The 17,379-nt window shown below is 39.0% G+C and overlaps 1 protein-coding gene across 1 annotated transcript in view; it reads left to right on the top strand.

Moving 5' to 3' along the window:
• The window catches only part of LOC129723908 (translation initiation factor eIF-2B subunit gamma), a 184,763-nt gene that overhangs the window by 156,449 nt on the left and 10,935 nt on the right, over positions 1-17,379 (top strand). The gene's annotated exons all lie outside the window — the stretch shown is intronic.

Below are 17,379 nucleotides of genomic sequence, written 5' to 3'. Positions count from 1 at the left end.
GCAACGGTTTCTCATCCACATCGAAACTATGCAACTTATGAATTAGTTGCAGAATCAAATCCCTCTGCTCTGGATTAGTTGCACGCACCATGGTACAGTAATCCTGCTTCGACATCACATTCGTCCTCTGCTCAACGACAGCTGCCATGGGTCCGACTGGCAAATACGTGATATCGTCATCATTCGGTTCCATTATGATGGCTCGAGCATATTCATCACGTTTTCTGGTTGCGGTGTCATGTTGCTCATCATTTTCAGCATTAATTCGAAGGTACTCTTTTATGGTCCGTTCTAGGTTCAATTCAGTATCGTATTCCTTTAGCTTTCTAAGAATGGCAGCCTCGTTTTCTTCGCATAACTGAAGGAACTTGTTGCTGTCGAATATATCGCACACTTCGTTTCTGAAGGGCCAGAACAAAAGTACCATCTCTCGTTTGTATTCAGAAAGCTCCGACATATCATAGTTACGCCAGCGTAACACCCGGGGCAAGCTACGTATTTTGTATGAATTACCAGCACCTCTTTCTTTATTGTAATAGGCTGCAAAATCGGCCAAACATATGTCGTGTAATCCTTCTCGTGCTTCATATTTTTGGACGATATTCAACTTCCAAACATCAGTAGAATCGCTTTCAATACCATCCTCGTCCATTTGCTTGTTACACTTTCTTGATTTTATCCGCTCATGGGGCCACATCGTGGGTATAAATTCGACCTGTAAGAATGTGTTTAGTAACGTTATGAATGAAAGACAACAATTGAGTTATACCTGGCGACTGCTTTCCGACATCGGTTGTCGGAGCAAATACCAAGCAGCTTCTTGTGCGCACAGCTCCACCGAATTTAGCATTTTGATGCTCACCTTCTTCAAAAGTCCTGTATAATCTTCATCCGGATATTCAGACTGAAGCTTTATAAGGTCTCGATGTAAACTGCTTATGCCTCTATTCGATTTATAACATATTCAACGACATAAGCCGCACACGAGAACTCCTCTAGAATGAATTGAATATCCATATTCGAACTCAGTGTTTTAGCAATCCAAGAGTTAAATGGATTTGTCCGTAATTGAGTAATGGATCGCTTGAGCATGACGGTAGGTCGGTTTAGCGAAGAGCGAATCACATCGAGATAATACTCGTACGTGCAGTTGTTGTCAGCAAGAAACTCTGCGAATGTGTCGAAAACTTTGGTTTCCAACGCTTCACGTAGCTTTGTACAATGTCGTTTCAGTTGATCACGGCGAGTATCATCGGACGAGATTGGGATCAACACACGTGTTTGAACCATTGGCCAAAAAGGTATATTAAACCGGCATTGCTTCTCATTGCGTTTAAAACATGTGAACGTATGTTTATGAACCTATAAGAAATTCAAATTATTTTTACTGGTAATTATTCTGAAAACATCAAACTTACCTGATTGCCATAAGAGTCTGGCAGATCTTCAACGCTTGTGGAACAAAGTCGATCGATCAAACGAATGGTCAACGGCATTCCCTCGGAAATGCTTTCACGAGGGTCGTTTCTTAGCCAAAGCAAAATATGGGCGTGAGGGCTACCACGATGTTGAAATTCGATCCTTTTGAAATAGTCTATAACATTGTATTCTCCAAAAGGACTGTATTTGGATGACGACAGCAGTTGCATGATTACATTGACCATCTTATTGAAGTAGATACAACATGTTACGGGGTCTTCATTCACTAGTGTTGCTCGTTGTAGTGCCGATAACTGTTGCATTACGTCGTGTAAATCTGTGCCACTGTATCTACTGGATAGCTTGTACAAAATTTTCAATAGATGTGGCCAGCGAGTTTCATTTGCACTCAGTTTTAAAAACATTGTTGGTTTACCGAGCTGTCGAATCATTGCAAACACGTCCCGTTTCCTCTTCATCCAATATTGGATTGAATTCGGAATGCTTTGAAGAAACGACAGACTCCGCTCGATACAAGTTTCCAGGAACCGCTTATAGCCGAGCTGTGCGCGTGTGATACTTGACGTTCCCATACACTTAAAAGTGTTTCGCAACCCTTCCGAAACACGCAAGCGCATAATTTTCATGCCTACATATAAAACGTGTTCGGGTTTCGCACCACGTCGATCACGACGGCGTATCTCGCTGGTAGCCATCATAAAGGCTGTCACGTGGATTTCCGGATTAAATGTACGCGGATGGCCCAGATAAATATCCGGAAAAGACAATACTTCAGCATGTTCATCGTAAATAATAGACAGCGGCGTCCGATTTTGTGCTGGAGCGATTTCCAAACATTTATCTTCATCTCATAGCTCTGTGTGTTGTTGGCCAATGAGCAATTCTGTCTCGTTTGAATCATCTACGACCTCTATATCAACCATGGTATCCATCCTCCGGTATCCGGTATCCATACTGCCGGTAGAGCGGAGTAGGCAGGAGGTATTTCAGCCAAGCTTTCACAGCTGCCTTTTTCACGTATCCACTCAGATAGTTCGATTTGTGAATCATGTGCTTCTTTAGATTCACATTGAAGGCGCAATCATCATCTAGTTGCCGTGGGAGCTTGCTCACCATCTGTGCAACATCGACTGGCACATTAATAACCTGCCCAATTATCGTCAGGCTACCTGTTATACGAACCATTATTTATTTTCGGAATAACTTTAACGCATTAAACAAACCTGCTGTGTGACGCAACCGACGAAGTTGCATAAAGTTGATCCGTGGCGATATTAATCTCACAGTTAGTGGATTTAATGCCGGTAAGCTCGACGGGTATTTTGGGTAGGTAAAACCGTTTGATTTTGACAACGTTGGGATTACGCCTCGTTTTAGACTTTGTCGACATGTGTTGCAGGCTAAAAACCCTTCAACTGAGTCAAAACCGTTGGTGGCCACCAGCATATTCATTCCGGCACTATTCGTGGGATTTAAGTCGTTTAAGAACCAAAGCCTATCGCACACATCACAAGGGTGACCAAACTCGTTTCCGAGGAACCGTTTATCGAACTCTCGTGTAGCTCGCTCGAAACGGGGCTGTACTTGAGACGGTGGTTGCGAGGGAATTGCTACATAAAAATATTATCCACAGGTAAATTGAATTTTTAAGAAAATAATCTAACACTCACTCTGATGCAATGGCTCAGGAAACGAAGTGTCTACAGGCAAAAAGCTCATGGATTGCACGGGTACAACATTAGCGGTGGATGTTTCTTGAGTAAAACATGGTGAACGAATGGTTTCGCGATAATTCTCAAACAAATTGTGTACTGGCGACGCAGCATTTACCGTTGGTAGATCATGAAACTGCGTGACCGGAATACAATTATCAACAAGCCCAACGCGGACATTTTGCACATTTAGCCCATCATGATGTGAATGCACTGCAGGAAAATCTATAATACACAATTCACACGAATATACAATTTTGACACATGAACATTATGCCAAATATTGTTAAGTTTGTTTCCACAAAAATCCGTTCCAAAATTTACAAAAAAAAATCAGAATTATGAGTAGAAATGCTTTTGCTGCTAGAACCAAAATTTCTTAAAATTAAAACACGGTTGAAACTACTGCAACGTGCTCATAATTTTTGAGTTGTGGGTTATTATCAGTGAAGTTTATGAACAATGGATGGCATAATACACTTTATAGTAACTCTCTAATTTAGTTGGGCCTCTGTTACAGTAGACGCGAAAAGCGGCGCGAACCGATTCACCCGGCCGTAGGCCAATGTACAGCCGTAAGTAGAGCTGTACATTACTGCCTTACTGTGAATAAGAGGTACAAAAACCGAGTATAATATAGATATTATCAAATTTATATGTTTGAAAACATGTTATAACAGCGACAAGTATATGCAGTTGTGAAAACTTGCTGACCTCATTATAAACTGAATTGGATTTCCTACCTCGTGTCGAAGGTCCTTCTGCAGCGTCCCAATCAGCTGAAAGCGTATTACCTCTAACCTCTAGCATATCGACTTGATCTCGTTCTTGCCCAGCAATCGTTCTTCGTACCTTCGGAGAAATCGTCTTCTGCCGATCCTTCGCACGCTTCCGAGAATTGCGCTTATAAATCATGTTCATGTGTCGAGACATTGCGAAGATTCTCAATATATTCGTTTTAGCACTAGACGAAACTGCTAGCAAATTACTTTAGCTGTAAACCTTTATTACAAAAATCCGTATCGTCCGTATGTCACTGGTGCGGTTTTGGAATCAAAATGATGGGGTGAAATGTTCGAAAGGTCCTTTTTATATAAAGGCTTTGTCAGTTAGTTAGAAAGAAGGCGTGGCTAAGAAGAGAATGAAATGACAAGGAAAGTAAATTTTCCTTGAAAGCTGCGCCGGTCGCTGTCGTAAAATTAACATCAACAAAAGATGCATATTTGCAAGGCTTTTTCCGCTAGCAGCAGCATTTTGTAAAACAGAAAATTCAATTAGACGCTTCTGTAACAAAATTTCGAGGCACCAAAAGGTACCAGTTGCCGGTTATTCTCGTTTACTGGTAGTCCGTCCAGAATTCCTGTCATTTTAGTATTTTGCAATAGCCATTTATTACTAACAGCCACCAGCAAAACGGGTGAAACCGGCACGAGATGACCGGTACTATTTTGTTTTTCCTCCTTTTAGCTGCTAACACCTAGCGTCCGTATGTAATCGGTACCATTCGGTAGAGAATGGATTGACAAGGAACGAACTGCAGCCAACCACTACCACCGCCGCTGTCGCCCGCTGCTGATTCACTTCGCCTACTGCCATCGGTGTTGATGTCCGCTGCTGCTGCTAGTAAACTTAACTGATGGGGTGAAATGTTCGAAAGGTACATTTTATACCAAGGCTTCATCAGTTAGTTAGAAAGAAGGAGGGGCTACATAGATGATGAAATGGTAGAGAAGAATGTTTCTTGAAAGCTGCGCCGGCCGCTGTCGTAATATTAACACCAACACAAACATGCATTTTGCAAGGTTTTTTCCGCTAGCAGCAGCATTTTGTAAAACAGAAAATTCAATTAGCCGCTTCTGTAACAAAATTTCGAGCACCAAAAGGTACCAGTTGCCGATTATTCTCGTTTACTGGTAGTCCGTCCAGAATTCCAGCCATTTGAGTATTTTGCAGTAGCCATTGGGTCAGAATTCGTGAAACGGATCACTAAAAATCGCGATGTCTAATTTTTTCAAATAAGTATTAAAAACTTCAAGAGTTTCACTCGGGAAGTTGATTTTCCAATTTTTATTGAATTTGAGTAAATTTACAAGTTGTTATTGTCATTTGAAATTGAGGTCAAAATTGTTTTTAAACAGACATAGCTTTAAAAATATTGCATCGAATTTGATGAAATTTTCACAGCAAATGCATCCTAAGTTGTAGTTTACGAAAATATTTTTTTTTGAGAAAAAAATATTTTTTCAATAGTAACTATTTAAAACAATATGTTGAAAATCTATGTTATGGGGCACTGAAAAATCTGAAAAAACACAACTGTTTTTGACGAAATTTCGAAACTGCCCTGAAAATTTCGCGGTGGTGATATTTTTTGATCAAAAGATATGGGCCTTCAAAGTTGGAGCCAAGCGCATTTTCAAGCGAGAAGTGAGTGAGCAGTACTACTATTGACAATCCCAGTTTCAGTTATATGCAAAAATTCTATAAGGTTTGTAAAATTAGTTTAATAGAAATGATTTTTAGTCGCAAATAGTCAAAATATGCTTACCCAACTTAATGATGAAGACAGTATATTTTATGCCCCTTACAACTCGCAAGCCTACCTACACATTTTACTAAAAAAATAATGCAAAATTTAGTGAGGGGACAACCGTACAGAACGCATCAGCGGGTTAAGATCGCCCGTGCTATTACTTTTAGCCATTATGGTGCACTTTTTGGTATGAGAACTGAAGAAAACTTGGTTTAGGAGCATTTCTCGCTTGAAAAATGCGTTGCGGTACCAACTTTGAAGGCCCATATCTTTTGATAAAAAAATATCACCACTGCGAAATTATCAGGGCAGTTTCGAAATTTCGTCAAAAATACTTGTGATTTTTTTCAGATTTTTCAGTGCCCCAGAACATAGATTTTCAACATATTGTTTTAAATAGTTACTATTGAAAAAATAATTTTTTCTTCAAAAAAAATATTTTCGTAAACTACAACTCAGGGTGCATCTCCTGTGAAAATTTCATCAAATTCGATGCAATATTTTTAAAGCTATGTCTATTTAAAAACAATTTTGACCTAAATTTCAAATGACAATAACAACTTGTAAATGTGTATGTATGTATGTATGTATGACCTTCTAGATTCCACTGTCTGGCAGTGATAGGGTGAAAAAAGACAATGCTGTTGATTCTTGTTTCTGCGTCTGTCTTGTTTTCGGAACCTAGAAGGTGTTAGCTCTACCGACCTTCCAAAGACCCTTTGCAGAATGACTGAGTACTTGCAGCGCATTCCGAAGTCAATTTCCATTCGGTAAGCCCCGCCTCAAAATAATATTAGAATCTAATAGATTCTATTATTATTCTCAGACTTTCAATTCATTTGACATATCAATATCAAAAGAATTGACCCGTATTTAATATATATATATATAGGTAACTGACGGCTTCATCATGTGATATGTATTGTGGGCAGGATTCAGTTTGCCAAGCTCTACTGCTTTTATTCCACTCAGAAACTCAATGTGTATTAACTTACCTTTGACGTTGAAGTTTTTCTGTTCGCATGAATGAATCACTCCATTAAAAAAACTCAAACATTTTTATTGTTTTTTTGACAAAATTTAAACTGCCACTTTCACACATCTAGATATTTTTCCCGGTCGAAGAAAACTTCCACGAAACACATCTTTGCCGCTAGCGATATTTGGTTACGATTTTCTCGTGAAATATCAGGGCTAGTAGCAAAATAATAGTGACTTTAGTGACTTTTTTCATTAAATATTGACCAATTAGAGACCGGATAACGACCAAATAGTGACCAAAATTATACAAAAGAGGGTTTTGAAATTTATTGTTGAACCATAAATGTATGTGTATGTATGACCTTCTAGATTCCACTGTCTGGCAGTGATAGGGTGAAAAAGACAATGCTGTTGATTCTTGTTTCTGCATCTGTCTTGTTTTCGGAACCTAGAATAAACCAAAAATTCTAACCATAAATAAACCAAAAATTCTAACTAAAATCTGTATCATAATCATTCAAAATGCATCTAAAATATTATTTGCTTAAAGCTAAATATTAAATCTAGATGAGCATGAGCATGAGCATGATTGACTGCCCGCGGTTGCTACTCCTTTATTGCCAAATCAGCTGTAATTACACAAGAACCAACAGATCATGTTTGGGACCAACATGCATCCTCAATGTGTAAAAGTGCCGAACTAGTCATAAATATAACAAATTATGTAAAACAACTGTTCAAAAGCTAGAACAATCAAAAAATCTAAGCATATGATTCCTGAGAAACACATACTCCAAACTCCACAAACCACACTAACACTTTGTGGACAAAACTAAAACTTGTTACTGAAACTCTGCGGAAAAAAATACCGCGCACACTATTTCAACGATGAAATCAAAATCTCTCTGTATCTGTTTTCTCACATAAAGTAAAACTAGTAACAAGCATCAACATATCACTTTACAATACAGACAAGACAAAACGTATACTTAGCTTTCATCTCTGCATTTTCCAGTTGTTTTCATCGTTTTTGGACTTTTCTTTAAATAGAAGTACATTGGCAACATGCATGTATGTCTTCACACACTCGTTTAATCCATATAACATTTCATTCGTTGAAAAGAGATAGCACATAAACACTGTAAACGGCGATGCATGGTTTTGATCTTATTGGCAAATTTTCACTTCAAGTTTAACTAGATACAAGCCAAATATAATTTGCACTATGCCAATGAATAAATCCCTAATGAGCATCCAATCACTATAAAACTATGTGGAGCAGCTGCTCGAAAAACACTCTCCTTATTGTATGTAATAACACCACACAATCCACACTTTCAAACCGTCGCCAAGACAGCGATAGAAAAAAGAACAAGAAAAAATAAACACTTTGGTGAATCTAAAAGCAACGCAATAATATTCAATTTTCACAATTAAATTCACTTTTTTTTTGTGGAACTTCACACTTTTCGCACTCAGCACATTTCAATAGAACACCTGTATATGTGTTTAACAATTCTTCAGGTGTAAAATAACCGAAAATCACCAAACAATGTGATGATTTCAAAGCAGGAACCAGCTGGCCAATCTTGATCACGGCCTCGCACAACCGTCCGCGAACTTTTCCAAGAAAAAACAATTTTAAATTTAGAAAATAAACTCACTCCGCGATTACATCTATAACGAACATGCACAACTAAATTAAACAATTTTGCTTCCGATATAACATGCGAGCGAAAAATTTGTAAATCGGTGTTGATGTCCGCTGCTGCTGCTAGTAAACTTAACTGATGGGGTGAAATGTTCGAAAGGTACATTTTATACCAAGGCTTCATCAATTAGTTAGAAAGAAGGAGGGGCTACATAGATGATGAAATGGTAGAGCAGAATGTTTCTTGAAAGCTGCGCCGGCCGCTGTCGTAATATAAACACCAACACAAACATGCATTTTTGCAAGGTTTTTTCCGCTAGCAGCAGAATTTTGTGAAATAGAAAATTCAATTAGCCGCTTCTGTAACAAAATTTCGGGGCACCAAAAGGTACCAGTTGCCGATTATTCTCGTTTACTGGTAGTCCGTCCAGAATTCCTGTCATTTTAGTATTTTGCAGTAGTCATTTACTACTAACAGCCACCAGCATTACGGGTGAAACCGGCACGAGACGACCGGTACTATTTTATCTTACCTCCTTTCAGCCGCTAACACCTAGCGCTGTCATAAAATTAACATCAACACAAACATGCATTTTTGCAAGGTTTTTTCCGCTAGCAGCAGCATTTTGTAGAACAAAAAATTCAATTAGCCGCTTCTGTAACAAAATTTCGGGGCACCAAAAGGTACCAGTTCTCAATTTTTTTCGTTTACTGGTAGTCCGTCCAGAATTCCTGTCATTTTAGTATTTTGCAGTAGTTATTTACTACTAACAGCCACCAGCGTTACGGGTGAAACCGGCACGAGACGACCGGTACTATTTTGTGCTTCCTCCTTTCAGCTGCTAACACCTAGCTCTGTCGTAAAATTAACATCAACACAAACATGCATTTTTGCAAGGTTTATTCCGCTAGCAGCAGCATTTTGTAAAACAGAAAATTCAACTAACCGCTTCTGTTATAAAATTTCGAGGCACCAAAAGGTACCAGTTGCCGATTATTCCCGTTTACTGGTAGTCCGTCCAGAATTTCTGTCATTTTAGTATTTTGCAGTAGTCATTTACTACTAACAGCCACCAGCATTACGGGTGAAACCGGCACGAGATGACCGGTACTATTTTGTTTTTCCTCCTTTTAGCTGCTAACACCCAGCGTTCGTATGTAATCGGTACCGTTCGGTAGAAAATGGATTGACAAGGAACGAACTGCAGCCAACCACTACCACCGCCGCTGTCGCCCGCTGCTGATTCACTTCGCCTACTGCCATCGGTGTTGATGTCCGCTGCTGCTGCTAGTAAACTTAACTGATGGGGTGAAATGTTCGAACGGTAGCTTTATACCAAGGCTTCGTCAGTTAGTTAGAAAGATGGAGGGGCTATGAAATGAAATGACAAGGAACGTAAATAAGCATCGGAAACAGAAAGTGATAACAACAATAACAACAAAGTCAGATCGATTGTATCCGTTAGTGTCGACTGTGCTTGGAAAGAGAGGTAATGATTGGCTGCGCGGTATGATTTAAACAATCGATATGATTTACCAATTTTTCAATAGTGTATCTCAAACAATAGTTTATTTTTGTTACATAAATTTAACCGTAAAAGAATTTCTGATCGATTGATGCCAAAACCTCGAAAACCTGATTATAGATGACTGCAAAATAAGCGCTCAAAACCTGACCACTTTTCCCTGGGTTTTCCTGGTTGAATTACTAGATTTTCAAACTCAGGTGTCTAACTTCGATATAGACGTTAGTCAACGTCAAAAAATAATTTCGGCAGCAATATTAGCTGAGGTTATCAATGTACTTTCATTTTCTAATTTCTACCGATTTTTGTTCACCCCCCATCTTAACGGTCATTTTCGATCTACTCACATTAGGCGGAATAATGTGGGTAGATCGAAAATCGAACTACGTGTTACCTGTGTATAAGATAATCGATGCTGTACAGGAGTAGAAAAATTGGGCGGTATAATCGGAGAATTATCAATATGTTTCGAAGTTTGTTTTGTTTGGGAAATTAAATTTTGTTTACCTTGTCTTGCTTTATAAATTGCTAAACGGACTGGGCATTGATCTGTTATGAGTATTGTTATAACTGAAAGAAAAAAAATATTCATCGCAAACGGTTTTCGTATTTATTGTCGTTTTACAAAATATTTTGGTTTATTTTCACGTAAAATAATAAATTTCATAAGCTTTCAGCAGTAATCATGTTAGCGTACTTCGATTATTAAACTTGCACTTTTCTGGATTTAAGGCTTTGGTTACAATTTCGAACACACTTCATCACGGTCGAATGTTGATTCTCGTTTTACAAAATAGTGAGATGCAGGATTGTAATTTTTTTGCAACTGCACGAAACCCCGAAAAATCTGTCTCACAGGTTATGCTCTCGCACACATTTAATTTTCCAATTTTCTTAATCAAAATTTTAAAAAATTATCTTACTGATCGAACTCTTCAGGTTGTCTATCAAAATTCAAAATCTGATAGATTTCCTGTCAGAGCAGGTGTACCCCAAGGTTCAGTCTTGGGTCAAGTCCTGTACAACATTTTTACTTCAGATCTTCCTGATTAGCCTCCAGGATGCTCTGCGATGGTTCCAGATATTCATTTATTATTATATTATTATTTGCATTCATCTGACATCAGAGTCTACATGAATATAACTTAAACGATGGTTGGTTATAATTTCGGCTGAGCAGTCTTGAATAAGTAGAACGATCTGGTTTTTTACGGACAGTGAAAAACCAGATCGTTCTACTTATTCAAGACTGCTCAGCCGAAATTATAACCAACCATCGTACAATTCCCAACAGTCGAACTCTCATACAACAATTATAACTTAAACTAAACAAACACGTTTGTGCGCAATAATCGTTGTCTAAAACTATTTGTACTCAGAGAAAAGTCAAATAAGGTGTACACATTGTTAAATAAAGAACACATTACACGTAAAGCTTCATTCTGACCCTATTCGGTGCGTCTAAAATCTAACCTGATAAAATCAAAATTTCTTAGATTACGCGGTGGAACATTCACATTAACATGCGCTAGAATACGAGCTGAATCTATACTTCCAGTTAGCAGTTTTTGTATGAACAATACTTTTTCCAGTTTACGCCTCCTTTCCTGCGTGTCCATTCCCAGAAGACGGCAACGATTTTTATAGGGAGGCAGTTCATTGGGATCACTCCATGGAAGAAACCTAAGTGCATAACGTACAAAACGTGACTGAACTGCTTCAATCCTTGATGTCCAGACATCAGTATACGGACTCAATACCCCAGCAGCATACTCCAACACAGATCTGACCAGCGAGTAGTAAAGTGCACGGGTCTGTAAATTCTTTTGAGATCCTGATTATAAACCCTATATTTCGATTAGCTTTTGCTATTACAGCGGAATAGTCGTCGTATCAAGTTGCACTCCAAGGTCTTTGATCACAGATACTCTCTCAACCTGTTCGCCTCCAATGTTGTAGTTCCAGCTAATCATATTTTTTCTACGAGTAAATGAAATTACAGAACATTTGTTTGTACTGATGACCAGCTCGTTAATTCTACACCATTCAGTGAAAATGTCAACAAGTTTTTAAAGCTCTCTACAGTCGTTGGTCGATTTACCGATGAGATAGATTTTCAAATCATCTGCATACAGAAGTCGACACCCTCGCGGAAGTATCTTGCACACATCGTTGAAAAATAAAAAGAAAAGCAGCGGGCTAAGGTTGCTGCCCTGTGGAACACCAGAGAGATTTGTAAAATAGTCAGACTGAGCGACTCCAATCTTCACAGACAATCGGCGATCTATCAGGTATGATTTAACCCAGTTAACGAAATTAGGTGCAGCTCCCATCCGTTCAATCTTTGCAAGAAGCAAATTATGATCAACGCGATCGAATGCAGCTTTCAAATCTGTGTACTGTGTATATGGTGTCTATTTGGGCTCATTTCTCCATATTTCTTAAGCAGAATGACGTAAATTCCGTTAAATTAGTAACTGTTGATCTTCCAGCGAAAAATCCATGTTGGTCGCACGAAATTTGATTTTTAACTTCATAAAATATAGCTTTGTTGACAAGAGTTTCAAGCAAATTAGAACCTACACATAGGGATGTTATTCCACGGTAATTGGATACATTCCCACGATCACCTTTCTTGAAAACAGGAAATAATATGGATTTCTTCCATTCATCGGGGAAAGATGCTTCAGCCATTGATTGATTGCAAATTGATGTTAGGGGAGCACAAAGTGCAGTTGCACACACCTTAAGTATAATTGGTGGAATACCATCGGGTCCTGGCCGACAAGAAGATTTCAGTTTTTTTATGGCAGCATTAATATCCGTTTCAGAGAATACAATATTTCGCATTTCTAATATTCCCTCTGGTACATTGCAAATAGCGACGGCTACGTGCTGTGAAGATGCAGCCTCCGCTTTGAAGACACTAGAGAAGTGGCATGCAAATAGTCTGCATATTTCACCAGGAGTGGCCGCTGAGTCTGTCTCATAAGTCAAAATTGACGGAAGACCATTCTCCTAACGTTTTTCGTTCAAAAACGCCCAGAATCTTTTGGGGTTTCGCTTTAGATCGTTTTGCTTTTGATTCACATGCTTCGAATATAACAGGCGATTATAGAATCTATACCTATTGCTGGCAGTTTGAAATTCACGTTTGGCTATCATATTGCGGTTCACAGTGTAATATCGAAGAGCCCTAGCTCGATTCCGCTTTAAAGTCCTGAGTCGATGATTTGACCAGGGAGGACATTGAGTAGGACGGGGAGCAGGAACATGAAAATAGAACAAATCCAAAAGAGTGCTAGTAAAAATTCTGACCCCGTCATTGATATTATTTGCTGTGTACAATGGTGTCCAGTCAGTTTGCGTGAGGGAATGGCTTTATGCTGCAAAATTTGCTTTTCGAAAGTTAAACTGTGGTCACATCTGTTCAACTAAAGAACCAAAAATGAGACAAAATCTCTTTATTTTAAGTATCGACATCTAGCGGTGGAGAGAATGCATTTTACACTCGAAATTTTATTACGCTTATATTCCATTCAATCAACAAAAAGACTGTATGAGCCCGCGTTTCTCCGAGAGAATCCTTTGTTCTCCCCGATGCTGGTATAGCGAGGGTGCCTTTTCATGATAATCGTACAGTACCACCCGCATACGTGCAACGGTTTTTATGTAGATATATTTTTAATGAATTTCATTGTTGCCCAAGTTGAAAACTGAATATCTTGACTAACGAAAATCATTTTTCTACATTGTACCCAATGTCGTAACCAGTGCTGTGTATAGCGCGTCCATTACTTGCAATATTAGGTATAAAAAACGGTACGAGAAAAAAATATTGTCGTTGGTCGAGAAACTTGGTTTCCAACTCCAACGAAGATATTCAAATAAATCAACTAACAGGTTAAAATAGTTTCAACAGTCGCGAGATGTGCAATCCAAGAAATGTTAAAATGGTCAAAAGATTTAATTTGTTCTATTGACGTTGATTGTGAATTGTTACTGAATTTCCGCTTTAAAGATCTCTTGAATACGGCCCTGTCTTAACTTGATTTTGAGAGATTCAACTATTCAAGATCACCTTTTTGCCTGGTTATTGAAGCAAAGAAAAATAATTTTTTGGTGCATGCTCAAACTATTGGAGCGAACTGTTCGAACGATGCACTGTAAAATCAATTTAGGATGGAACCAAAGATAACCAGAACAAGATACCTAACTTCCAAATTTTTCATACATTTTGAACACGACCGATTTCCGACGGTTAGTGCTGCCATCTGATGACTTAAATTCTCATAAAATTGTCACTATGAGCAAAGCCGATTCATCGTGCATAGCCCGTCATCGATCGTTGAGCTGTTTAATATTGTATATGAAAAAGGTGTAGCAGTTTGGTCAGCTCGACGGTTAAGATAATATGCAGATTAATGATATTGTCATTTTTTGCACTTAATGCTATTGTCATATTTTTTGCACTTTAAAGTACGAAAGAAAAGTGTGAAATTGACTGTCAGAGTGGGGGTTTATATTGAGAAGTTATATTTATTTTCAGGTCCCATGTTACCAAAACCTAAAGTTTGATATGTCGCAAGCCAGGTTTCAGAACCGTTGTGCATATGGTCAGGTTCACCGGGAATCCCGATTTTTGCTTTTTTAACCTCGAAAAGAGTGGCAAACTTGGCTGTGAGCGTGCTCATAGCGGTTATCAGGAAGTTCTTATGGTACGCTTAATTTTAAATGATGCGGATGGTAGCACCGTACAGTCGTCCACATGGATACTGAACAAATGTTTCACCTTTCAGCAGTCATGTCTTGGCCTTGTCATCAGTTGATTTTGACGTTAACTATACTTCATATTAACAGTGTATAAATTAGTTCGACTTTTGCTCACGCGCAGCGACAATCATGTCCGATGAATTCTGTACGAGTCAGGTATCTTGTTCTAGTCATCTTTGATGGAACAGCAAAAAATGAATGCGAAAGCTTGGGCACCGATTTGCTGCAGAGCTTTGTTCGAAGTTGCATATCTGTTCTGTGCTGTGGTGTCACTACAGGATCTATGAAGGTAACTGCTTTCGGACAGTTTAATGAAGCAGACAGAGGAGGGTGTAAAATATCCATTTCAACAAGTGGTTCTATAGCTTCCGCAACATTGCATTGCCTAGCAGCATTCTCGTTAGCAAAAACAAGATCGAGTATAGCATTCTTGTGATTCACAACCAGATTCAACTGCTTCATACCAAGAACTGACATGCCATCAATTAGCATAGAACTAGAGCTACTAAAAATTGATTCTGATGGATCTGGGTATATATGGCCATTGGGAGCATTTTTCCATTTGAGTTTAGGTTGATTAAAATCGTCAAATAGGAGATGAGAGTCGTGTGGCCCAAAAGAATCTGTAACGGCACTAACACTCTCGATATGTTGCTCAATATACGTCGGATCTGCAGCGTGATTACGACCAGGAGGTAGACATACCATACCAATACAGACATCATGACCATCAGTAGATACGCGAACCCATAGTTGTTCCAATTTACTGTCTGTTGAGTTCTTCTTCTTCTTCTTAGGGTGGGTTGTCTAGCTGGTCGCCGTAAGCGAATTACTTCTACACTAGGCTCAAATTATAATGTCAAAACCTCCAGGAGCAATTCATGACGAACCGGTCACTGGCGACCAATAGAGCACATGTGAGCGAATTTACTCTGGACTGAAGGTTTCAACGGCAGTTATGTGTTGTAAATGGGGAACGTACCTGTGATTACCGGTTCATATCACCTTACTCGCCACAGAGTTGACTATACCTTTGTTGTTCCAAGGCCTCATTGCATCGATACTAATGCCGGCAGTCTTACTTGTGTCACTGGTCGTTGCGTCTGTTGCTCTCATTCATGCCGTCTCCCATTCTGTCCTCGGTCGCACCTTTCGACATGTCCCATGCAAGTCCGTCCGCGTTATTGCTTTGCTTGCCATGGTTCTTTCAGTCGTTCTCGTTGATCTATAACAATTTTGTCTCGCAACCGCAAAAAAAAGAATTAGAGTGGTTAATGACAAAGCCGAAAAGTACTGTAACATACATCTATATTCAGACCGCCAACATATACCACCACCCAATGAAATTCATTCTACCAGAAACGTATAACTGATAGCGATATTATCCACTCCATTGGGTCAGTGCCAACAACTGGAATAATGAAACGATACTGCGACTCACGACGTAATCTAAAGATATGCTAGGCAGTTGTCTACATTCAAAGCTCATGTATTGGTGTGCCAGAACTAGCTCAACATTCGCTGCGCAACTATCCATTTTAGGGTGCCAACTGCAAAATAATGGGTCGAATCAAAGCGAAATAGAATCGTTCTGACAGCAGTTATAGCGAATTTTTATTCCACAGGGTCAGTGCAAGTCTACCCAAGAATAAAGAAATGGCATCACAATTTAGAACGCAAGTAAGAAAGAAATGCCAGATAATTGTTTATGAACTGAGCACGTGCGGCGGTGGATTGAAACTGACAAATTTACGGTGCGCTTTGGGTAACACGCCGGGTCAATACTGGGTCAAAATCAAGCGAAAGTGGGTGAGCTGGGTGGAATAAAGAAATTGCCATTAGATCGCAACTGGGAACAAATAAATTCGCGCAGTTCAAACAGCTGAATGAGAGAAAAAATAATTATAATTAAACATACGGGTGAAAAGACATACATATGCATACACACATGTATATATAAAAAAATAATAATAATGAGAGTAATAGTAGTAGTAGTTGTCAGAGAAGTGGGAAGGGTTAGTAATGCTACATTATATGAGTACAATGGATGGACGTTAGTCACGAGGTTTTGTTAGTGGTTTTAGGGTTAGAATAAACCTCGATTAAGCCCTACAGACCCCGCTAGTATTTAGTTTTGTTAGGTCATGAGAAACTAAAACCGGCGGTGTGATAAGTCAAGCGTAATAAAAAAAAAACAAGCGAATTGCAATTATTGTGTTGATCTCAATAAATTGCTACTATTATGTTATTATTGTAATGTTATTTATATTATAATTTTTCTAATTAAGCTTTGTGTTTGGAAATCACCGTAAAGTCCTCCACCCATGTGTAGGGCAATTTACTGTCTGTTGAGTTTGCAACAATATTAGATTTCAGCTGGTTCGTAACGGCAATCAGAACGCCACCGCCGCGTTCTTTCCCAGTAAGCTCAGCATCACGATCCTTCCTATATACAGTATAACGATTTCCGAATAGCAGCGCCGAAATGAACTCCTCGTTCAGCCAGGTCTCGGTGATAACAATCACGTCGTAGTTCGAATCTGAAGATGCAAGAAGAAATTCATCCACTTTCGTGCGTAATCTTGTCACGTTCTGATAGAAAATGTTGAGACTGCTATGAACATCTCGCATGCTGGGAGCACAAGTCATCGTGCGGTCCGTTTGGGTACGGCAATTATTACATCTTTCAGTAAGTGCATAGACTGTGGCGGTCGATCGTGGTCAGGATGTGGTGTGCCAGACAGTACAGGAGTCGATGTCTGC

This window comes from Wyeomyia smithii, chromosome 2 (genome assembly GCF_029784165.1).
Source record: "Wyeomyia smithii strain HCP4-BCI-WySm-NY-G18 chromosome 2, ASM2978416v1, whole genome shotgun sequence".
Lineage (NCBI taxonomy): Eukaryota > Metazoa > Arthropoda > Insecta > Diptera > Culicidae > Wyeomyia > Wyeomyia smithii.
Note: the sequence above shows the minus strand (reverse complement) of the source record. Positions and strands in the feature narration are given on the sequence as shown.